This window comes from Triticum aestivum, chromosome 7A (genome assembly GCF_018294505.1).
Source record: "Triticum aestivum cultivar Chinese Spring chromosome 7A, IWGSC CS RefSeq v2.1, whole genome shotgun sequence".
NCBI classification, from domain to species: domain Eukaryota; kingdom Viridiplantae; phylum Streptophyta; class Magnoliopsida; order Poales; family Poaceae; genus Triticum; species Triticum aestivum.
The window spans coordinates 368,235,215-368,261,099 of NC_057812.1; positions in this window are offsets into that span (position 1 = coordinate 368,235,215).

Sequence of the window (25,885 nt, forward strand, 5' to 3'; positions counted from 1 at the left end):
GCTGTGCTCTGCCGTCTTCTGGGCGTTCCACCACAATGACAGTGCTGACCACCCGGCTCATGGCGGCGATGTAGAGGTACATGGGCTCTTTAGCAGCCGGGGCCGCCAGGACAGGCGACGTAGTCAGCATCTTCTTCAGCTGGAGAATGGCCTCGTCTGCCTTGTCGTTCCACTCGAAGTGAGTGGTTTTCTTCATGAGTTGGTATAGGCGAAGAGCCTTCTCACCCAGTCGACTAATGAAGCGGCCGATGGATGCCAAGTAGCTGCTGAACTTCTGGACATCTCGCAGTCGGGTGGGTCTCTCCATCCTCTCAATGGCCTTGATCTTCATAGGATTGCACCCAATGCCGCGCTCTGAGACCAGGAAGCCAAGGAGCTGGCTGGCTTGATGCGGAGCATCCCAAGGTTATCCCCATAAACCTACATTGTCTCATCAAGTGCCTAGTGGACCCATGACTCGATCACGTGAAAGAGCTCTTGAAACCGAGGTGACATCTCTCCTCTCACAATTCCACTTAGATGCACATGAAGCATGGCTACTACCTCATATGGATACTTGGTGCATACTCAGGTACAATGGAGAAGCTAAGAAGCACGAACAAGAAGAAGAGGAAGATGGACGAGAAGACGGAGAAGAAGGAGGGCTGAAGGAAAAGTACCAGCCACCGGACGACCGGCCGGGACCGGACGTCCGGCGCCTGAAGCGTCAGCCGAGCCCCAGCGAGCGGACGTCCGGTCCAGACCGGACGACCGGTGCCCCTGCACCCGAGGCCAATGAGCAGACGTCCAGCCCCGACCGGACGACCAGCGCGACCGCACCCGAGCCAACATCAGCAAAAGTCTGGAGCCTCTGGACGTCCGGCACCCCCATCACATAACGGAACCAGCAGACGACCGGAGGACACCGGGCGTCCGGCAGCTCCTGAGACACCGGACGACCGGTCCCCAGCGGACGTCCGGTACCTATCTGCGCACAGTGTTCGGGCCCAAGGCCCATGTACCCTTTCACTTCTCCCCCTTTTGCACTTAGATTATAAATAGACCCCCCCCATTCATCCTAGCTAGGGTTAGCATTGGTTTAGCTCATTTGAGAGATAGGGCATTGCTCATCCATATCGGATCTACTCCAAGAGAGAGACCGCGGCCCCTCTTCGGAGAAGATCCACCTTGGATTCAAGATCCCTTTCTAAGGGAAGATCCCCTTGTGGATTCAAGACCTCCTCACGGAGAAGAACCGGTTACCGTGTATCGTCCCTAGTTGTCCGTGGATTCGTGTATCGTTCTATGTACTCGAGGATCTAGCCCATGTGTGACTTATTCGTGTCGGTTTAGTGATTTCCTCTTGTGTTTTCCTTATGTTCTTCCCCGTGTTCTTCGTATTTTCCCCAGGATCCGCTCCTTTCGTGAAAGATCGCGCGATTAGGGTCTCCACCCTACATCATCTTGGTATCTAGAGCAAGGTTGATCACGATTTCGGAGCCCCCTCTTCGTTTTCTAGCTTGATTTTGTTGTTTTTCGTCCTAATCCGAAAATCCCCACAAAAATAGCCCCAAAATTTTTTCTTGTGTTTTGTGAGTTTTGATGATGTTTTGTTGGTTTTGATCCGTGAATTTGTTGTGTTGCAAGTGGATCTCGCCTTTCCCCACCATTTCCACCGCGATATCCCTCCAAAAATCCCCAAAATCACCTCCCGGATCTGAATTTCGCGTTGACCCCAACCACCGGACGACCGTAACTTCACCGGACGTCCGGCGACCCAGGAAGCACCGGACGTCCGACCTTGCCGGACGAACGGCGACCGGACATCCGTCCACTTCCGGATGACCGCTACTTCCACCACATCATCCTCTACACCACCTTCAACTTCCGCAAACCGTTCCAATATCCCAACCCACACCACCACTTAACCGCTACCTACTCCAACGATTTTGGTCGCCTTTGGTTTTGAGAATTTGAGTTGTGGTACCGTATCCTTTTGTGTTTGGGCTATCTAGGTACGGTTCGACATCGACATCACCGCCGCTCATCTTCGCCACGGACGCGTCATCAACAACGACCACCTCGACTACAACTTGGTATTCGTACCTCCATTTTGACACCATACCGGAAGCAAGACCGGTAACCTCATCTTGGTATTGGACATATCACTCTTGCCATCAAATTGTTAGCCATCATAGCCTTATTTCTTTGCGTTGATTACCCTTCGAGACTAGCCATTGAGTATTGCCGGCAACGAGACTTGTGCACTTTAGTGATCATACTTCCCATAGCATACATACATACATCATTGTTGCCTATATTGGTATCATCTCTTGTATCACAAAGTTGTCATCGCATACTCACTTGCTATCTTGGTTCGTCAAGCATTGCATGAGAAAAGAGCTCAAACATCAAAGAGCCAACCAAGCTTTTAAGCAAAGAGGAAAGATAAGCAAAGAGCTTTTAAGAAAGAACCATAGCATCATACAACATTAAGATTGTCATACTCGATCATCTTGGATCATATCATAGCAACACCTTGCATAAAACATATTTGGGATAGAAGTCGTTGCATTTTTGCTAAGTAGGTTGTGCACAAGTTCTTGTATCCGCCTATTGTGCAATCGTGCTAGCGTCTCTCTAGTGTTGTGCAACAAGAGCATTTTTGTGGATTCCACATTTTGGCTCACCCTTGGTTGCACAACCCCACTTATCTTTTTGCGCGTGTGTTTCCATGTACCGTATATGCTTGGTCTGCTTGTTACATTGCATCTTGCGAATCTTCTCCAACATTATTGAATCTTGCTTACATTCACATTAAAAATTGTGCCACCATCCTAACCAAGCTCCACCATAAGCTTTTACTTGTGTAGGTGTGAGAAACCGACGAGAATTCGTACCAATTGGGCTATTTCCTTGTCCTACATTGGAGTGATCATCGATTCACTTTCAACTTCGGTCAAGGTACATTTGGTATTCGTTCTTCTCTTTCTACCACTCACACTTGTCTTGGAATGATGGATAGGCCAAGTACTTCTACCAACCCACTCTTCATGGAGCAAGACGACGACATGAACTCCTTCGTCACCAAGAGTCACCTCTTTGGTGCAGAACGTGCTTTGCATCAAGAGCAACAAGCTATGAGTGAACGCATCCACAACCTTGCCGCCGACTTGCGACTTTCCGAGCAACGTACAAGGGACTACTTCGACCACAAGCTCGACGATCACAAGCAAGAGAATGACGCAAGGATGGACGAGAGTCGCACTTTGTTGCTCAACCGCTCTTCTTCCACTTCAAGAAGGAGCCGTTCAAGTCGCCACTCCAACTTCACCCTCTCCGGCTCAAGTACACCGACATTGAACACTCTTTGTCGAGCCGCGCGCATCGACCGTCAAGCAAACCTCAATCCACTTCGGGAAACCTCCTCTCAAGAGCGCCGACGACGTCAAGCCGAAGAAGCCTTTGCGCTAGCTCGAGAACAACAACAACAACGCCAACACGAAGAGGAAGAACGCGTGCGTCTACACCAAAATGCACAAAATGCCGAGGCTCAGCGTCAAGAACAACAACTCCGTGACGCTCAAGCACTTGAGGTGCAACAAGCTCTATGTGATGTGAGTCGAGCCGTTGCCGACCGAGGCCGACAAGCACATGAACAAGAGGAAGCACTTCGCGACGAACTTCATGAATGACGATTTCAAGCTCGCCTGCATCGTCTAGTTCCCCCTCGAGCTCGACGCGTTCCTCCCCAAGCTCGCCAAGACCATCATGTTCATCAAGAGCGTGAAAACAATGGGAATCCTCCGCGACAAGAGCAACACGAGGTTGACAACCCTCCGCGTCAAGAGCACCATGAGTTGGACAATCATCTACAACATGGGCGTCATCATCCCCGACCCCAACACAATGAAGAGCAACGCTACGGCAAGCTCAAGTTCACCATGCCCAAGTTCAACGGAAGCAACGATCCCGAAGAATACCTTTCATGGGCATTGAAAGTTGACAAGATCTTCCGTTTGCACAATTATGAAGAAGAGAAGAAGATCGCGATGGCATCCCTTGAGTTCCAAGACTATGTCCTCATTTGGTGGGAACAAATCATAGAGAGCCGCGAGGCAAGAGGTGAACCACCCATCACTACTTGGGCACAAATGAAGGATGTCATGAGAGCACGCTTCGTGCCTACCTACTACAACCGCGACCTCTTCAAGAAACTCCAACAAGTCAAGCAAGGAACCAAGAGCATTGAAGAATACTACAAGGAGATGGAGATTGCAATGATAAGAGCCAATGTCACGGAAGACGATGAACAAACAATGGCACGCTTCATGAATGGACTCAATCACCCTATCAAGAAGATCGCCGACTCCCAACCATACTCAAACCTCATCGAGCTAGTGCACCAAGCCACCAAAGCGGAACGCCAAGTGCAAGATGATTTCAAGTATACCAAGTTCTCGTCCAAGACCTACGGCTCCTCTTATCAAGCTCCCGCGACTTCGGAAACTCCTACCTCAACTAGAGAATCACCAAGTACCGGCGATAAGTCAAGTTCCAAGAAAGCTTCGTCAACTACAAGCCATCCTCCTACGAGAAACTTCAAACCGAGAGCTTCATCATCATCTACCCAACCGATGAGACCGTCAAGACAAGTTCCTTCGAGTGTTTCACTTGCGGAGGCCGAGGCCACAAGTCCTACGAGTGCACCAACAAGTGAACCATGGTCTTGAACAACGATGGAACTTATGACTCCATGAGTGAAGGCGAAATGGAAGCCCTCGAGCAAGTCGCCATGCACTGCCAAGTGAACAATAAAGAAGAACAAGTCTTTTGTGATGAAGACTCAAGTCCCGCACTTGTTGTCTCCAAAGTCTTGACCCTCCAACATCACCAAGAAGAAGACCAAAGATGCAACATATTCCACACCAAGGACGGCATCAATGGACGATCCGGCAATGTCATCATCGATGGAAGAAGTTGTCATAATCTCGCAAGTGAAGAACATTGCTCCAAGCTCCAATTGCCAAAGACGAAGCATCCACATCCATACAAAGTGCAATGGCTTAGCGACTCCGGCACTATCCAAGTCGAGCACCGAGTACAAGTCTCCTTCAAGATCGGCGCCTACGAAGACACCTTGGAGTGCGACGTCGTTCCAATGACAGTTTGTCATCTTCTCCTTGGACCACCATGGCAATTTGATAGAGGAGTCGTACACAACGGCCTAACAAACCACTACATCTTCAAAATGAAGGGCAAGGAGTACATCCTCCGTCCAATGTCACCAAGTCAAGTGATCGCCAGCAAGCACGCCACCCTTCGTGGAGATCATAGTGAGAGAGCGAGCCACCAAAAAGAGAGTGAGAGCCACAAGCCAAAATCGAGTGCCTCCATGATGAGCGAAAACAAGAACCTAGTTCTATTTGCCACCAAACGTGAGATGAGAGAAGTGTGTGAGAACCCATCTAGTGTCCTACACTACGTCCTCGTGTGCAAGGACAATGCACCACAAACTAACAATTCTTACACTCTTCCTCTAGTGTTGTCTTCTCTTTTGCAGGAATTCCAAGATGTTTTCCCCGATGAGCTACCTCCGGGACTACCTCCATTACGAGACATTGAGCAATGCATCGACATCATCCTCGGAGGAACGCTTCCGAACAACGCTCCCTACCGCGTCAAGTTCTTGAGTTACTTTTGGAAGACCTTATGCGCCAAGCTTGGAATCAAGTTACTCTTCTCCACGGCGTACCACCCTTAGACCGACGGCCAAACGGAGGTGACGAACCGAACACTCTCCACTCTACTACGAGTCTTAATCAACAAGAACATCAAGGAGTGGGAGGAGTGCTTACCCATCGCCGAGTACGCCTAGAACCGCGCAAGACACTCAACAACCGGCAAGTCTCCTTTCGACGTCGTTTACAGATTCAACCCATTATCACCATTGGACATTCTTCCTCTACCACTCCAAGAGCGCATCAATTTGGATGCAAGTGCGTGTGTGACACATCTCAAGACGGTGCATGAAGATACAAGAGACACCATCGAGCGCCAAGTTCAACGCCTTGCGACCAAGCTCAACTTCAACAAACAACCTATGGTCTTCAACATTCGTGATCGAGTGTGGCTACAACTTCGCAAGGACCGCTTCCCACAAGAACGCAAATCCAAGTTTCGACCACGAGCGGATGGACCCTTCAAGGTGCTTGCACGCTACAACGACAACGCTTACAAGATCGACCTCCCGCGCGACAAGTACAACGTGAGCGACATCTTCAACGTCAAAGATCTCTCTCCTTTCCATGGTGATGAAGAATTTGATCCGAGGACGGATCTTCCCCAAGGGAGGGGAGATGATGCGGAGCATCCCAAGGTCATCCCCATGGACCTACCATCGTCTCATCAAGTGCCTAGTGGACCCATGACTCGATCACGTGCAAGAGCTCTTGAAATCGAGGTGACATCTCTCCTCTCACAATTCCACTTCGATGCACATGAAGCATGGCTACTACCTCATATGGGTACTTGGTGCATACGCAGGTACAATGGAGAATCTAAGAAGCAAGGACAAGAAGAAGAGGAAGATGGACGAGAAGACGGAGAAGAAGGAGGGCTGAAGGAAAAGTCCCAGCCACCGGACGACCGGCCGGGACCGGACGTCCGGCGCCTGAAGCGTCAGCCGAGCCCCAGCGAGCGGACGTCCGGTCTAGACCGACCAGTGCCCCTGCACCCGAGGCCAATGAGCGAACGTCCAGCCCCGACCGGACGACCGGCGCGACCGCACCCGAGCCAACATCAGCGGAAGTCCGGAGCCTCCGGACGTCCGGCACCCCCATCACAGAACGGAACCAGCGGACGACCGGAGGACAACGGACGTCCGGCAGCTCCTGGACACCGGATGACCGGTCCCCAGTGGACGTCTGGTACCTGTCTGCGCACAGTGTTCGGGCCCGAGGCCCATGTACCCCTTCACTTCGCCCCCTTTTGCACTTAGACTATAAATAGACCCCCCATTCATCCTAGCTAGGGTTAGCATTGGTTTAGCTCATTTGAGAGATAGAGCATTGCTCATCCATATCGGATGTACTCCATGAGAGAGACTGCAGCCCCTCTTCGGAGAAGATACACCTTGGATTCAAGTCCCCTTTCTAAGGGAAGATTCCCTTGTGGATTCAAGACCTCCTCACGGAGAAGAACCGGTTACCGTGTATCGTCCCTAGTTGTCCGTGGATTCGTGTATCGTTCTATGTACTCGAGGATCTAGCCCATGTGTGACTTATTAGTGTCGGTTTAGTGATTTCCTCTTGTGTTTTCCTTCCGTTCTTCCCCGTGTCCTTCGTGTTTTCCCCGGGATCCGCTCCTTTCGTGAAAGATCGGGCGGTTAGGGTCTCCACCCTAAATCACGGCTGGTACCCCAAAGACGCACTTCTCTGGGTTGAGCTTGATTTGAAAACGGCATAGATTATCAAAAGTTTCCTTGAGATCTTCCAAGAGGGTACCACGCTTCTCCGTCTTCACCACAATATCGTCTACATAGATGTGGGCATTTCTGCCGAGTTGCTTGAGGAGGCACTTCTGCATGCAACACTAGAATGTGGCACCAACGTTTCTCAAGCCGAATGTCATAGTCAGATAGCAAAAGGCTCCGAATGGTGTGATGAAGGCGGTCTTCAGGAGGTCGACCGGGTCCAACTTGATCTACTGGTACCCTGAGTAGGCATCCAAAAAACTCAGCAGCTCGCATCTAGCTATGGAGTCTATCACTTGGTCAATCCGAGGCAAAGCAAACAGATCTTTGGGGCAGGCTTTGTTGAGGCTGGTATAGTCAATACACATGCGCCACTTGTTCTTCTTCAGTACAAGGACTGGGGTGGCTAGACACTCTGGAAAAAAACACTTCCATAATGAAGCCGGCTGCCAGAAGCCGGGCTATTTCTTCATCAACAATTCTTCTCTTCTCTTCCGACAGTCGACGGAGGGGCTGTTTGACTGGTTTGGCATCAGATCTGACATGTAGCTTGTGCTCGGCAAAATCCGTCAGAACACCCGGCATGTCTTTGGGAGACCATGCGAAGATGTCCCAATTCTCACGGAGGAAATCGACGAGCTCGCTTTCCTATTTGCTGTCAAGGTTGGCCCTATGATAGTGTGCCTTTCTGGGTGCTCGGGGTCCAAGGGGATCTTCTTTGTTTCTTTGGCCGGCTGGAAGGAGCCCTGGGTCTCCGACTCTTTGGGATCTGGTGATAGGTCCGACTACTTGCTGGCCATGGCCACCACCCGGTCCAGGAGCTTCTTCTTAGCGGCAATCAAAAGGGACTCGGCCAGCCGGCTGCTGGCCGTGGCACAGGCGGCGGACTTCTCGTAGTCCCTGGCTATCGTGATAATGCCCTTGGTTCCCGACATCTTCATCTTGAGGTAGGCATAATGAGGTACTGCCATGAACTTGGCTAGAGATGGCCGGCCTAGGAGCACATGATAAGGACTCTCCAGGTCAACCACCTCGAACCAAATTGCCTCGCAGCAGAAGTGATCTTTGTCTCCAAAGAGGATGTCTATCTTGATCTTGCCGATTGGTGAGCAGGAAAGGCCAGGCACAATGCCATGAAAAACAGTCCGACTGGGCTGGAGCTGTCTCTCTTTGATGCACAACTTCTCCATGGTGTCACGGTAGAGGATGTTGATGCTTCTACCGCCATCTATCAGTATCCGGCAGAAACGAGCAGCTCGCCTCTACGTTACAAGGGTGGCATCCAATACAAGAGCATAGGAACCCGGAGAAGGCATCACCTCCGGGTAGTCTGCTTGGCTCCAACTGATAGGCTTCTCAGACCAGTGCATGAACTCTACGGCAGCTGAGGCAACGGCGTTCACTTCACGGTGCTGCTAACGTCGGCTGTGCCGGTCACCAGCCACACTGGTGAACACGACGTAAGCTCTGTGCTCCTCGGGGTATTCATCTTGGACAGCGCCGACTACTGGACTGGCCGTCAGCTACTGGGGAAGAGGCGGTGGCTGGCCAGTAGGCGGAGGGGGCAGCAGTCCTTCGCCCTTGGAGATTCGAGTGAGCCAGTGGCACTTCTGGGTGGTGTGGTTGGACGGCTTCGCGCCACTATGGAATTTGTAGGGAGCATCCAGGGTTTTCTCATAGGAGAAGGCGGGCAGCCAAGCAGGCTTTCCGCCCTTCTGACGCTTGGGGCCGGGTTGTCCCTCCGGCTGCTAGTCCTCAACTCTCGCCACCTGCCGGCTGGTGGGAGCCGGCTGCGGGGCCTTGCGCTTGTTGTCGTTCTGCTACTGGCGCCGACTGTTGTCACCAGCTGGCGTCTGGGGAGCCGGAGGGAGCACCTTTCCGGTCATGTCCACTTGGAGCTCCAACTTCATGGAGGATTCAGCTGTCGCATACTTGTCTGCAATGATCAGTAGCTCGTCGAGGGTAGCCGGCTCATCGCAGAGGAGTCGGTGCTTGAGCAAGGTGCCCTCTCGGCATCCAGAAGTGAAGCACTCAATGGCTTGCACCTCGTGCACCCCTTTCGCAGGAGTTGCTCAGTTCGGCCCACCGCGTCAAGTAGTCGCCGTGGACTCGGTGGGACCTTGGACGCACCAAGAAAGCGGGCGAGGCTTGGGCGGCCGCTTGTAGGTGTTGGTGAAGACTTCAATGAAATCTACCGAGCTGTTGATGCTGTGGGGCTTCAGGCTGTTCATCCACGTCAGGGCCGTGCCCTGGAGCATGAGCGGAACATACTTCACGGCAATGCGCTTGTTGTCGTTTGCTATGTTGACGACTGTGGAGTAATCCACCAGTCAATCTTCCGGCTTTATGGAGCCATTGTACTTAGGCGTGTCTCTTGGGAGCGAGAACCCTTTGGGAAAGGGCTCGTCGCGAATGCGGGGGCCGAAACAAGGCGGGCTGATTGCATCTTCTTCTTCTAGCACTAGGGATCGCGCCAGATGGTCGATCCGGTGACGGGCGTCGTTCTCTCCGACTCCTTAACGGCGGCCTAGCCGGTTGCCTAGAGTCGGGTGGTCAATAGGCAGCGGGGAGGCACGCCTCTCCTGGCGAGGAGGGGGAGGAGGCGGATGATCGTCCCGCCGTTCCACTGCTCGTGGGTGGCTGTCTTGATCGCGCTCGATGGTGATGTGCGTCCCACTGCAGCTAGCAGGCGGCTCTCTGTTTCTTTGGTCATGGATGCCGCCTGTCAACGACCAGGAGGTTGCACCATGCTTTCGGTGAGGGGGAAGGTTTTCGGCATGCTGGCCGGCTTCCTCCACGTGGCAATTGGCCTCTTGTTACGCGGCGGCCGTGTCGATGAGTTCCTGAACGCGCTCCATCATGCAGCGACACTCGTCACCCTCCAGGTGGTCCAGCTCGCCTACTGCCGCTTGAGCAGCATGTATGTTCTCCATGGGCGTGGTGTAGACAGGGCGGTCTACCCCAAACATGCTGGCAATGGCAGCGCCACGCTGTCGGACCATGCCTATGCGGTTGGGCCCGCAAGCAGCCGGCGTGCCGTAGACTACGCAGTCGATCTCGCACTGGTAGGCCTCGAAGAGGTGTCTCATGGTGGCCCAATTCTTGGCGTCCTCGACGAGAGAGACGTGGAAGGCTTGTAGCATCTCGGCGTTGGCATCTGCCGCGATGGGCATAGACATGCCCCGCATTACCGCCTACAGCGGGTCCTGGGTGGCTCCGCTGGAGGCTCCATCACGGCTGATGACAAGCACCTCCATGACGGTGCTGCCACCGCTGTCTGCGCGAGGAAGCGGGTCATCGATGACCACCACATCGGCGGAGAAGGAATCGAGGGATGCCGTGTCGGAATTGACAAGCATCGGGTCGGTGGAGCCAACTGACTCTAGGTCAGTGGCTGGCTCGTTGGTGATGTGGAACTTGGCGAGGAAGTCGACAAGGCAGCTCTCGGAGCTGGCTGCTCCCTCGTCGGACGCGGGCTCGTCGGAGAGGTGGATTGCTTCCTCTTGAGCACTATGTTGGCTTTACCTTGAAGAGGAAAGGGTGATGCAGCAAAGTAGCGTAAGTATTTCCCTCAGTTTTTGAGAACCAAGGTATCAATCCAGTAGGAGGCCACACACGAGTCCCTCGCACCTACACAAACAAATAAAATCCTCGCAACCAACACAATAAAGGGGTTGTCAATCCCTTCATGGTCACTTACGAAAGTGAGATCTGATAGATATGATAAGATAATATTTTTGGTATTTTTATGATAAATATGCAAAGCAAGGAAAGCAAAATAAACAGAAAAGGAAATAGCTTGTTGACAGAAGATTAATATGATGGAAAATAGACCCGGGGGCCATAGGCTTCACTAGTGGCTTCTCTCGAGAGCATAGGTATTACGGTGGGTAAACAAATTACTGTTGAGCAATTGACAGAATTGAGCATAGTTATGAGAATATCTAGGTATGATCATGTATATAGGCATCACGTCCGAGACAAGTAGACCGACTCCTGCCTGCATCTACTACTATTACTCCACACATCGACCCCTATACAGCATGCATCTAGAATATTAAGTTCAAAAGAACAGAGTAACGCTTTAAGCAAGATGACATGATGTAGAGGGATAAACTAATGCAATATGAAATAAACCCCATCTTGTTATCCTCGATGGCAGCAATACAATATGTGCCTTGCTGCCCCTACTGTCACTGGGAAAGGACACCGCAAGATTGAACCCAAAGCTAAGCACTTCTGCTATTGCAAGAAAGATCAATTTAGTAGGCCAAACCAAACTGATAATTCGAAGAGACTTGCAAAGATAACCAATCATCCATAAAAGAATTCAGAGAAGATTCAAATATTGTTCATAGATAAACTTGATCATAAACCCACAATTCATCGGTCTCAATAAACACACCGCAAAAGAAGATTACATCGAATAGATATCCACAAGAGAGGGGGAGAACTTTGTATTGAGATCCAAAAAGAGAGAAGAAGCCATCTAGCTAATAACTATGGACCCGAAGGTCTGAAGTAAACTACTCACACTTCATCGGAGAGGCTATGGTGTTGATGTAGAAGCCCTCTATGATCGATGTCCCCTCCGGCGGAGCTCCGGAAAAGGCCCCAAGATGGGATCTCACGGGTACAGAAAGTTACGGCGCTGGAATTAGGGTTTTGGCTCCGTATCTGGTAGTTTGGCGGTACATAGGTATATATAGGAGGAAGAAGTACGTCGATGGAGCAACATGGGCCCCACGAGGGTGGAGGGCGCGCCTGGGGGGGGGGGGGTAGGCATGCCCCCTACCTCGTGCCCTCCTGGTTGCTTTTTGGACGTAGGGTCCAAGTCCTCTAGATCATGTTCATTCCTAAAATCACGTTCCTGAAGGTTTCATTCCGTTTAGACTCCGTTTGATATTCTTTTTCTAAGAAACTCTGAAATAGGCAAAAAACAACAATTCTGGGCTGGGCCTCCGGTTAATAGGTTTGTCCCAAAAATAATATAAAAGTGTATAATAAAGCCCAATAATGTCCCAAATAGGATATAATATTGCATGGAACAATAAAATATTATAGATACGTCGGAGACGTATCAAGCATCCCCAAGCTTAATTCCTGCTCGTCCTCGAGTAGGTAAATGATAAAAACAGAATTTTTGATGTGGAATGCTACTTGCCATAATTTCAATGTAATTCTCTTAATTGTGGTATGAATATTCAGATTTGAAAGATTCAACACAAAAGTTCAATATTGACATAGAAATAATAATACTTCAAGCAAACTAACTAAGCAATTATGTCTCTTCAAAATAACATGTCCAAAGAAAGTTATCCCTAGAAAATCATATAGTCTGGCTATGCTCCATCTTCAGCACACAAAGTATTTAAATGATGCACAACCCCAATGATAAGCCAAGAAATTGTTTCATACTTTTGGTGTTCTCAAACCTTTTCAATCTTCACACAATACATGAGCGTGAGCCATGGACATAGCACTATATGTGTAATAGAATGGTGGTTGTGGAGAAGACAAAAGGGAGAAGATAGTCTCACATCAACTAGGTGTATCAACGGGCTATGGAGATGCCCATTAATAGATATCAATGTGAGTTAGTAGGGATTGCCATGCAACGGATGCACTAGCGCTATAAGTATATGAAAGCTCAACAAAAAGAACTAAGTGGGTGTGCATCCAACTCACTTGCTCACGAAGACCTAGGGCATTTTGAGGAAGCCCATCATTGGTATATACAAGCCAAGTTCTATAATGAAAAATTCCCACTAGTATATGAAGGTGATAACATAGGAGACTCTCTATCATGAAGATCATGGTGCTACAAGTGTGGAAAAAGGATAGTAGTATTGTCCCTTTTTATATTTTTGGGCCTTCCTTTTTTTATTTGGCCTTTCTCTTTTTTTGGGACAATACTCTATGAATGATGATCATCACACTTCTATTTATTTACAAGTCAATGATTACAACTCGATACTAGAACAAAGTATGACTCTATATGAATGCCTCCGACAGTATACCGGGATAGCAATAATGCATGAGTGACTTGTACGAAAGAATTATGAACGGTGGCTTTGCCACAACTAAAATGTCAACTACATGATCATGCAAAGAAATATGACAATGATGGAGCATGTCATAGTAAACGGAACGATGGAAAGTTGCATGGCAATATATCTCAGAATGGCTATGGAAATGCCATGATAGGTAGGTATGGTGGCTGTTTTGAGGAAGGTATATGGTGGGTGTATGATACCGGCGAAAGGTGCACGGTATTAGAGAGGCTAGCAATGGTGGAAGGGTGAGAGTGCGTATAATCCATGGACTCAACATTAGTCATAAAGAACTCACATACTTATTGCAAAAACCTACTAGTTATCAAAGCAAAGTACTACGCGCATGCTCCTAGGGGGATAGATTGGTAGGAAAAGACCATCGCTCATCCCCGACCGCCACTCATAAGGAAGACAATCAATAAATAAATCATGCTCCAACTTCTTCACATAACGGTTCACCATATGTGCATGCTACGGGAATCACAAACTTCAACACAAGCATTTCTCAAATTCACACTACTCAACTAGCACGACTCTAATATCACCATCTCCATATCTCAAAACAATTATCAAGTATCAAACTTCTCATAGTATTCAACACACTCATAAGAATTATTTTATTAATCTTGAATGCCTAACATAATTAAAGCAAATTGCCACGCTGTTTTGTAGGACTCTCAAAATAATATAAGTGAAGCATGAGAGAATAATAGTTTCTATAAAACAAATCCACCACCGTGCTCTAAAACATATAAGTGAATCACTAGAGCAAAAACTATATAACTCAAAAGATATAAGTGAAGCACATAGAGTATTCTAATAATGTTCAAATCATGTGTGTTTCTCTCAAAAGGTGTGTGCAGCAAAGATGATTGTGGAAAACTAACAAATAAAGACTCAAATAATACAAGACGCTCCAAGCAAAACACATATCATGTGGCGAATAAAAATATAGCTCCAAGTAAAGTTACCGATGGAAGTAGACGAAAGAGGGGATGCCTTCCAGGGCATCCCCAAGCTTTGGCTTTTAGGTGTACTTAGATAATCTTGGGGTGCCATGGGCATCCCCAAGCTTAGGCTCTTGCCACTCCTTGTTCCATAATTCATCAAATCTTTACCCAAAACTTGAAAACTTCACAACACAAAACTTAAAGTAGAAAATCTCATGAGCTCCGTTAGAGACAGAAAACAAAACACCACTTCAAGGTACTGTAATTAACTCATTATTTATTTCTATTGGTGTTAAACTTAATTTATTCTAACTTCTATCTGGTTTATAAACTATTTTACTAGCCATAGATTCATCAAAATAAGCAAACAACACACGAAAAACAGAATCTGTCAAAAACAGAACAGTCTGTAGTAATCTGTAGCTAATGCAAGTTCTGGAACCCCAAAAATTCTAAAATAAATTGCTGGACGTGAGGAATTTATCTATTAATCATATTCAAAAATAATTAACTAAATAGAACTTTCCAAATAAAAATGGCAGCAATTCTCGTGAGCACTAAAGTTTCTATTTTTTTACAGCAAGATTAAAAAAGACTTTCCCCAAGTCTTCCCAACGGTTCTACTTGGCACAAGCACTAATTAAAAACAAAAAACACAACGAAAACAGAGGCTAGATAAATTATTTATTACTAAACAGGAGAAAAAAGCAAGGAATAAAAATAAAATTGGGTTGTCTCCCAACAAGCGCTTTTCTTTAAAGCCTTATAGCTAGGAATAATATTTCAATGATGCTCACATGAAAGACAAGAATTGAAGCACAAAGAGAACATCATAAAACACGTGACAAACACATATAAGTCTAACATACTTCCTATGCATAGGCATCTTATAGGCAAACAAATTATCAAGGCAAGCAAAAACTAGCATATGCAAGAAGCGGAAAGAAACAATAGCAATCTCAACATAACGAGAGGTAATTTAGTAACATGAAAATTTCTACCACCATATTTTACTCTCTCATAATAATTGCATGTGGGATCATAAGCAAATTCAACAAAATATCTATCACATAAAATATTTTCAACACAATCCACATGGATGCAAAGTTGACACTCTTCCAAAATAGTGGGATTAACATTAACTAAAGTCATGACCTCTCCAAACCCACTTTTATCAAAAATTTCATGAGATTGAACATTCTCCAAGTATGTGCGATCTAAATTTGACACTCTTCCAAACCCACTTTCAATAATATTGCAAACACTATTATCAATCTCATATTCATCATGGGGCTTAAATAAATTTTCAAGATCAAAAGAAGAATCACCCCAATCATGATCATTGCAACAAATAGTAGTCATAGCAAAACTAGCATCCCCAAGCTTAAGGTTTTGCATATCATTAACACAATTGACATTAAGAGAATTTATAATAACATCATTGCAATCATGCTTTTCATTGATGGAACTATTAAGTATGGGTACAATAGCAACGATCTCATGTTTAACATAAGGAACTATAGCAAATTCATCTTCATAAATATTGGCATCATGGCCACAAGAATAGCAAGCATCATGTTCATCAAGGGATATTTCAATCAAATCATCAGAGTCATAATTATCTGTAGATTCATGCATATCATCATTTTCTTTCGAAGCAACGGTCATTCTTTCAATAAATTCTTTGACATAGACATTATGAGCATAGTTTTCAAAGCAATATTTAAGTATGTCAAATTTTCAGATTCGTAGGGAGTAATATCATATTTTTCAATCAAAGAAGCAACTTTGTAAGCACCCTTAAAAGCAACAAATTCTTCAATTCGTTCGATATCGTAGTAACTATAAACACCCTTTGCATAAGAAGATAAGATTTCAATATCATTAAAATCACATAGGTAGGAGAGGTATTTTTTACGGTTCTTAGAGAAACAAGTAAAATCACAAATTTCACAAAGATTCCAAGCATAACACATCAATCTGTTTATTTGATTCCATAAGAGTCTCCCTTTTTCAGACAAACGGTGACGCACAAAATGAGCATGCTCATCTAAAGATTTCCCATCAACTAGGCTAGTTGGGGTATCAGCACGAGCGCATAAGGATCGAAGATGATCTAAGTAGAACACTTTAAGTGGATCTATATCAATAGATTTTTAGCAAGCAACGATGCAAGCAAATAGAAGGCACATGGAAACACAAACAAGGATACATACGGGAAGAAGGCAAACAAAAGAAGAGGCAAATAGGGAAAGAGAAGGAGGACGGAGAGAGAGAGGGCAAATAAAACGGCAAGGGTGAAGTGGGGGAGAGGAAAACGAGAGGCAAATGGCAAATAATGTAATGCAGGAGATAAGGGTTTGTGATGGGTACTTGGTATGTTGACTTTTGCGTAGACTCCCCGGCAACGGCGCCAGAAATCCTTCTTGCTACCTCTTGAGCACTGCGTTGGTTTTCCCTTGAAGAGGAAAGGGTGATGCAGCAAAGTAGCGTAAGTATTTTCCTTAGTTTTTGAGAACCAAGGTATCAATCCAGTAGGAGGCCACGCACGAGTCCCTCGCACCTACACAAACAAATAAAATCCTCGCAACCAACGCAATAAAGGGGTTGTCAATCCCTTCACGGTCACTTATGAAAGTGAGATCTGATAAGATAATTTTTTTGGTATTTTTATGATAAAGATGCAAAGTAAAGAAAGCAAAAATAAACGGAAAAGGAAATAGCTTGTTGCCGGAAGATTAATATGATGGAAAATAGACCCGGGGGCCATAGATTTCACTAGTGGCTTATCTCGAGAGCATAAGTATTACGGTGGGTAAACAAATTACTGTTGAGCAATTGACAGAATTGAGCATAGTTATGAGAATATCTAGGAATGATCATGTATATAGGCATCATGTCCGAGACAAGTAGACCGACTCCTTCCTACATCTACTACTATTACTCCACACATCGACCGCTATCCAGCATGCATCTAGAGTATTAAGTTCAAAAGAACAAAGTAACGCTTTAAGCAAGATGACATGATGTAGAGGGATAAACTCATGCAATATGAAATAAAACCCCCATCTTGTTATCCTCGATGGCAACAATACAATACGTGCCTTGCTGCCCCTACTGTCACTGGGAAAGGACACCGCAAGATTGAACGCAAAGCTAAGCACTTCTCCTATTGCAAGAAAGATCAATCTAGTAGGCCAAACCAAACTAATAATTCGAAGAGACTTGCAAAGATAACGAATCATACATAAAAGAATTCAGAGAAGATTCGAATATTGTTCATAGATAAACTTGATCATAACCACAATTCATCGGTCTCAACAAACACACCGCAAAAGAAGATTACATCGAATAGATCTCCACAAGAGAGGGGGAGAACTTTGTATTGAGATCCAAAAAGAGAGAAGAAGCCATCTAGCTAATAACTATGGACCCGAAGGTCTGAAGTAAACTACTCACACTTCATCGGAGAGGCTATGGTGTTGATGTAGAAGCCCTCGATGATCAATGCCCCCTTCGGCGGAGCTCCGAAAAAGGCCCCAAGATGGGATCTCATGGGTACAGAAAGTTACGGTGGTGGAATTAGGGTTTTGGCTCCGTATCTGGTAGTTTGGGGGTACGTAGGTATATATAGGAGGAAGAAGTACGTCGGTGGAGCAATGTGGGCCCCACGAGGGTGGAGGGCGCGCCTGGGGGGCTAGGCACGCCCCTCTACCTTGTGCCCTCCTGTTGCTTTCTTGACGTAGGGTCCAAGTCCTCTGGATCATGTTCGTTCCGAAAATCACGTTCCCGAAGGTTTCATTCCATTTGGATTCCGTTTGATATTCTTTTTCTGAGAAACTCTGAAATAGGCAAAAAACAACAATTCTGGGCTGGGCCTCCGGTTAATAGGTTAGTCCCAAAAATAATATAAAACTGTATAATAAAACCGAATAATGTCCAAAACAGGATATAATATAGCATGGAACAATCAAAAAATATAGATACGTTGGAGACATATCATGGATTCGCCGATGAGATCAGCGAGGCAGGCCACCGCGCAAGCGACTTCTGCGCCATGCAGAGCGTCAAGGCAAACGCCATAGGTGTGCCGGGCTGGCTGCGCTCGCTAGGGCAAAAAAGGGTTCCCATCCAGAACAGATCTCCGGACGATGGTTGTAACATCCCAAATTTTCAATTTGGAATGTTATACATTAGAGCATCATTGCATATCATATTTTATTGCATTTTTGGCTTGATCCTAGAAATTCTACGCAACTTACGGACGTACGGAGAGAGTTGGGGATTTCATTATTTTCATGTTCGAGTTTTCTCGAATTTTGGAAAGAGGATCGTTTGATTTTAATTATTTTCTCTTCAATTATTTCTTTAATAAGAATAAAAGAGAGAGGATAAAATGACTTCCTCAAAATAGAGAAATATCGAAGATTTAATATTAAAATTAAATAAGACTTTTATTCAGAGTTTTATCGCTATTTTATTTGAATTAGGAAAAATATTCGTTTTTCAAATTTGCATTTTAGGCTCAAATAAATGTTCACCTTGTCCGGCTTATTTTTAGAGGACGGGGAAAAAATATTTCGGTATTTTTGGAGTCTGTTTAGTATTTCTTTTCTTTCTTTTTCTGCACGTCATATTTTTTTAAAGTGAACCGACTCCGGGCCGTACCCGAGCGGGACTCCGCCCGGGGGGCCTTTATAAGCTGCTGCCCCAAGTCGCCAAAAGCCCACAGCCGCCGCCGAAGCCCACCCGCGCCCTAACCCTAACCCTAGCCGCCACGCCGCGCCGCGCCGCCCGCCACCGCCACCGGAGCCGTACCGCCGCCACACCGCAGGAGCCGGACCCCACCGGACCTGAGGTAGCCGCCTCAGTTTTCGTGAGAAAACCGTTTGATTTTTTTTGAAACCCTAGATCCGTTTTTTCAGATCTGGTTTGGTTTATTTTTTTCGGTTTAGTTACTTAACGAACGCCCGTTTTTAGGTTCATTTTAACGAACGGTTTTCATCGTTTAGCCGCAGACAGCGAACATTCGTTCGTTAGCCTGTTCGTCAGTTTTTCTTTTTCTCGGATTTTCCACGATTATTTTTTATCGCGATTTCTGATCCGATTTTCGTTTTAGTATAACTTTTCGCTCGTCTCGAAACCCTCTTTCCGTTTAACCAACTTGAACAAGATTTTGATATAGTAAAATTTGAGCTTAGTCCAGATTAGTAATCGGATCTTGTTTCTTTCGCAGTTTGAGTTTCGTTGCTCCGTTTGATTTGATTCTATTTGCAAACCGAAGTTCTTAAGTTGAACTTTCTGGTTAGATCCCTTAGTTGAGTTTTACCCGTGCGTCTTGTTTGATTGCTTATTGTATGCTTGTTTGATTGCGATAGAGTACCCGGAGTGCGAAGCGTGCTACATCGAGTCCCTAGGTTTTGCGGATCATCAGCAAGGAAAGTAACACTTTGATCATATCCCTTTATCACCCAGTTTTTATGCATTAGTTTCAAACCTCAAACATTGCATGGTTAGGACTTGATAACAAGTGGGATTTGGGAAGTAGATGAGGTAGTACCTATTCACCTGTTTATAACCCTTGGGAGTTACTTCTACGTATTGCTTATATTGCCATGCTATGCTCGTAGACGTGGTTTGGGTGAGTAAAACCATGACAGATGTGAGATTGTTAATTAATGGTTCAACTTAAGGTGGCAACTTTAATACACATCTGGGTGGATTGCTTGTCGGGCACCTGGAGAATCCAGTGTTGTCCTAGGATTTCCCGGAGTACCCGTGTGATAATCCTAAGGTCTGCCACCCAGGCTCAAAGGGAACTGAGATATTTCATGCTAGAAACTTCCATGTGCAGCCACAAGCTATTATGGGCTCTAGCATAGTTGAGTAAGTTGCGTGAACCTCTTGAAGAGGTAGACTAGCAGATGTAGTGGGTTGTAGGTGGTATAGTCTATCCGGAGTAGAGAGTTAATTCTTCTGAAAGACTGTGGCTCGGTCATCCGTTTCTCAAACATCATGTAGTGTGAGAAATCCAACAGAGGAGATCGAGTCTTGTGGGGAAAAGTGTGCAAACCTCTGCAGAGTGTACAAACTAATCATGGTTAGTCGTGTCCCCGGTTATGGACATCTTGAGTATCTAGTACTTGGATTATCATATGTATCTCATCACTCTAAATTAATATTGTTGGGTTGATAATTACTTTTAATTGGGATTGAGTTGGAGGAACCTTCTCAATGATGTTTCAACTACCATGATAGTTAAATAAAATATATGCCTTTGTTGTGGGGAAAAATTGGCTTTTCGCAAAACTTTTACCGTAGAGCTTTCCACTAGCCAAATATGCATATAGTGATAGCATTATTCTGTTCTTGCTCTACCGTGTTATATTGCCATCATATTCCATGTGCTGACCCGTTTTCGGGCTGCAACGTATTATGTTACAGACTTTTCAGATGAGGAGTAAGGTTCGTTAGGTCGTTGTCGTACAGCTCAGCTATGCCGTTGGATTTGATGGACTCACTTTATCTTCCAAGCCTTCCGGTGTTATCGTATGAGATGGCCTTAAGCCATATTTATTGTAATAAGTTCTCTATTGAGACATTTGATGTAATAAGTGTGGGATTGCTACTCTGTTATAAATCCTTCGAGTACTGTGTGTGTCAGCATTATTGATCCAGGGATGACACTGAAGCACAGAGACTTGACCATTTGAGGTCGGGTTGCTACAAGATGGTATCAGAGCACACGCTGAGTATAGGACACGACCACTAAGCTAAAGCCCTAGATCACCACTCTCTTCTCATTTCTGACTCCTCTCCATTTTCTACTCTTTAGGATGGCGGACGCAAGGAACAAGTTTGCACAACCGGATGGAGAGGCACCTTTTGGACGACACTTGAAGGAAGTCACTAAGTACCTGAATATTGGAATACCAAGCTTCACCGGGACTTACAACGCCACTTTACCAGAAGAGGAGCGATGGAAGATTCAAGTTCAAGTTCCTGGAAGGACATTCGTGCCAGTCACCAAACCCATAGAGTTTTCCTTTGATGCACCAACCTGGAGTCTAGGAAAGAGTATGGCAGCTCACATCACCATGGGACACATTGGAGAAGTTTACCATAAGGAGCTTAAGGATACTATCTATCAGATTAGTGGGCGCCAAGATGAGCAATGGGAGATGATCAGCACCAGGAAGGATAGATCAATCGCACCTTTCATCCAGGAGTTAAACCAGCACATTTGTCACCAGGAGAACCAGATGTGCGCATGCATGATAGATCTGAAGAAGGTAATGACAAGGATCACGGAACTGGGGAAAGAACTCAAGGCTACTCGCGAAGATTATGAGGAGGAAATTGTCATACTAGTGGACAAGAATGATGATCTGGAAAAGGAAGCTGATGAGGACATGACTACCTTGGATACGACCAAAAATATTGCATACATGCATATTTGTCAGGTGATTTCTAATGCAAACTATTCAATAATCTATTTATATTATCCAGAACAAAAATACTTCACACACTTTTGTGTTTTGTCTAATTGCAGGTGTATGGGACATTTGTACAATCCACATATGAAGATAAGGGAAAAGGAGAAGTTTAGGTTGTGTTCAAAAAGTCCTCTCACGTCACTTTTGGGGCAAGAGAAGATAGAGTCCAAGTCTCTCACGTTCTGGATTCAGATTCGGACTGCACAGACATACCTGACTCAAAACGCCAACAACTTTTTCATACGGACTCCGAATTGGGTGATTCTTTTTTTGTTGGAAACTAGATTTCGTGCTCTTTCCAACCCAACTAGATTCACCTTCAAATTCGTCCGGAGCGTTGAGTTACGGACGAAACAATCTGACGTTGCAGCAGAGTCCGAGTCAAACTACAAGCCCAAAGGTGTTGCATCATCTCCACTTGGGCCCATGAGCCTTGTACGACCTAGGGTTAGTTTTAGGCTGCCTTGGGACGTCCTCCCACCTCCTTGGCCGCCACCCCTTGCTCCTATATAAGTAGATCCATCTAGTAGCTTTTTCCTTGGGATCTGTTTAGTTAAAAGTTAGCCATTGCAACTTCGTGTACTTCGTTTGTGTCCAACGACCAGACCAAGACCGCTTACGGATCCCCACCATTATCAATACCTCATATATATTTGCGATATTCAGATTGCTTTATCATATTCTTGCTCGTTCTTCGATTGCTTGCAGGAATAGACCTTCGTGGTCAGGCTGACCGTGCTTCCGGCATCGTCAGTAACCTCAGGAGATTGGTTTAGCGATTGCTAAGGCACAACGTCGTGCATGTTTGTAGTCGGATCGTCAAAGTCGTCTCCACCAAATCGATAGTTATCATCTCATCGAAAGATCGGGACACCCTCGCCTCTATCAAGTGGTATCAGTTTTCAGGTTGCTCGGTGAGAATTTCCAGTTTTCCTAGATTAGATTTATTTTCTTACCTATTGTCCAAGAAAAAGCCACAAAAAAGAGTTAGATCTATTCATCCTTGGTCCAAGCCAGTCTGAGCCTTTGCAATTTTCTTTTCATTGCTTGCATAGTTGAATTATCGGTTGCATCGTCGTGTCGAGTTGCTGGTCTTAGTGTCTAGTTCGTTTAGAGTTTCGAGTTCTGTTCACATTAGTCACGCCACCGCTGCATCATTATCTTTTCCGCTGTCCACCACCCATCCATCAATTTCCACCACGTGCTACCCACCATTCATTGTCATAATAATAGTTGAGATCGTTCACATCTTCACTTGATCCAATCTGCATCTTATCTAGTTTGTTTTGGAAAGAGGGAGAAAAAAAGAGAGAAAAAAAAGTAAAAAAAAAGTCAGAGAAAAAAAAAGAAAGGAAAAGAAAAAAAAGTGTGAGAAAAAAAGAGAGGAGAAAAAAACAAAATTCGGATCTATCTAGACTCAATCTCGTAGTTGAATTCGGATTGGAATCTGTTTTGTGCACTGTTTAGTAAAACAGGCATAACTTCCTCATACGAAGTCTGTTTTGCCTCCGCGAGTACTCAAACGAAGGCTAGCGACGAGCCGCATCTAAATAGTTGAAGAAGCAAGTTCAATATTTGGCACCTCAAAATCGGCTTCTAAATAGGTCTTTTTGTCCTCCGAAGTTCATGAACACAGCTTATTCCAGTTTTTCAGGCCAGTTTTCGAATTTTTTGACTCCTCATATCAACTCAGAATTGAGCGATTCCTTTGGTGTTTGAAAGCTTGAGTCAATCTCATTCTTGAAAAAAAAATTCAAAAAAATCGGCACAAACTTTTTCAGAGGAAAGTTGGAGACAAAGTTGTTGATATATCCTACTTGGCTGTTGTTTCACATCACTATCTTTACTGCCATTGTGATCTTCACTTATATCTTGCTGTCCAGAGCTACTTAGTATCCTTCATTGATGCTAGTTGTGCTACGACGTGACGTCATTAGTGTTCTAGGCTCGCGTCTCTAGTTCGGTCTAGCCTAGGACCAGCACAGTACCATCGTTGAGCGTTTATTCAACATTGCATCTCTGAATTGATTATTGCTAATCTTTTGCTACCATATATAGCCAACCCAGCTCCACATATTTCTACACCGTGTATACGTACGTTCCCCTGGCAATCGCTTTACACAATCTTCAGAGTTATTTGACACCGCTGGTTGCCTGTCACCACCTGCTGCTTGGTAAGAACTTGTAAGATATTGATATTTGCTTTACTGTGAGCGCTTTACCACCACACCCTAGTAGTTCATAGGAACATTATTCTTGAATTTTGTTTCTTGTTTCTACTAATCATGACAGGTTCTGAAGATAGAAGTTCTTGGACGACGGACACATCTTCACCATCACGAGAGTTGGGACAACACACACAAGCACATGGTCAGGTTATTTTTTTACCGTCATTTGAGGGTAGATTTAATCCTACTACTTATCTAGCTTGGGAGCTTGAAGTAGAACAAGTTTTTAGTCACCATGACTTTTCTGAACTTGAGCGAGTGCGAGCAGCCACTAGAGCATTTACTGATTTTGCTTCTGTTTGGTGGAGTGTACATTGTAAGAAAAACATTGATAACCAACCCACAACTTGGAAAGTTTTGAAAGCTGTAATGAGACAACAATTTTTCCCTCCTTATTATCGTCGTGAATTGCTTCGCAAATTTGAACAATTTAAACAAGGCAACAACACTGTTCATGCTTACTACCAAGAGTTCAAATCTTATATGCATCATTGTGACATAGAAGAATCTGAGAATGATACAATGAATAGATTTTTTGGTGGTTTGAACCATGATATTCAGGCAAGATTTCAGTATATTCCTCGTTGCATTACTGGTATGTATGTCCGTGCCTTGTACCTTTGAGAGACAGATACAGGAGGATGCATTAGGTGACTACAACAACTACTATTCCAGTTCATGCTCACCACCGCCGGTGGGTTCCTCCATCATTGCACCTCGGATTATGAGCGCGACATCATCTCAAGGGTATGGTACATTGTCAACGTCCGTACCTACATCAGCTACATCTTTGCCACAAGGTAACAGTAAAGGTATTGATGATATAACTTCACATGAGAATGATGCATGCCTAGTTAACTTGAATGCGTCATGTACTGAGTTACCTGTTGATTTGAGCACATCACCTATTTTAGAGAATCTTGTTACTATCATGAATGCGTCATGTGATCAAACAACTGAAATATCAACAATTTTGAGTGCACCCATTGAATTAACTGTTGATGCAAAAGAACTAATGTTTAATCATTTTGATATGGCCTCCAATCTTGGTGATGATTCTGTGTCCAATGACTTATTGCATGTTTGCTTATTTAAGCATGTTGTAGCATGTAAATTTGATGCAAGTAAGGTTTATTCACCAAAGTTGGGATGGTTTAATGATGAACATTGCGAATCTTTTGAAATGAATAAGAGCTTCACTTATATGTGCAAACTGAGTTCTAATATTTTCATGCCTTCTACTTCTTGTGATAATTTTTTGGCTTTAGTTTTTATGAACTATGAAAGTTACTCATGTATACATGTGTCATACGTGCAAAAATCAAGGGAAGTTAAACTGGATGACATATACATATACAACATGTACACCTTGTCTCTTTTGTTAGCCACATTTCAGATTAAGCAACGCCGAGGACGGCTTTGTTTTCAAAAAGGGGAGGATGATGAGGACATGACTACCTTGGATACGACCAAAAATATTGCATACATGCATATTTGTCAGGTGATTTCTAATGCAAACTATTCAATAATCTATTTATGTTATCCAGAACAAAAATACTTCACACACTTTTGTGTTTTGTCTAATTGCAGGTGTATGGGACATTTGTACAATCCACATATGAAGATAAGGGAAAAGGAGAAGTTTAGGTTGTGTTCAAAAAGTCCTCTCACGTCACTTTTGGGCCAAGAGAAGATAGAGTCC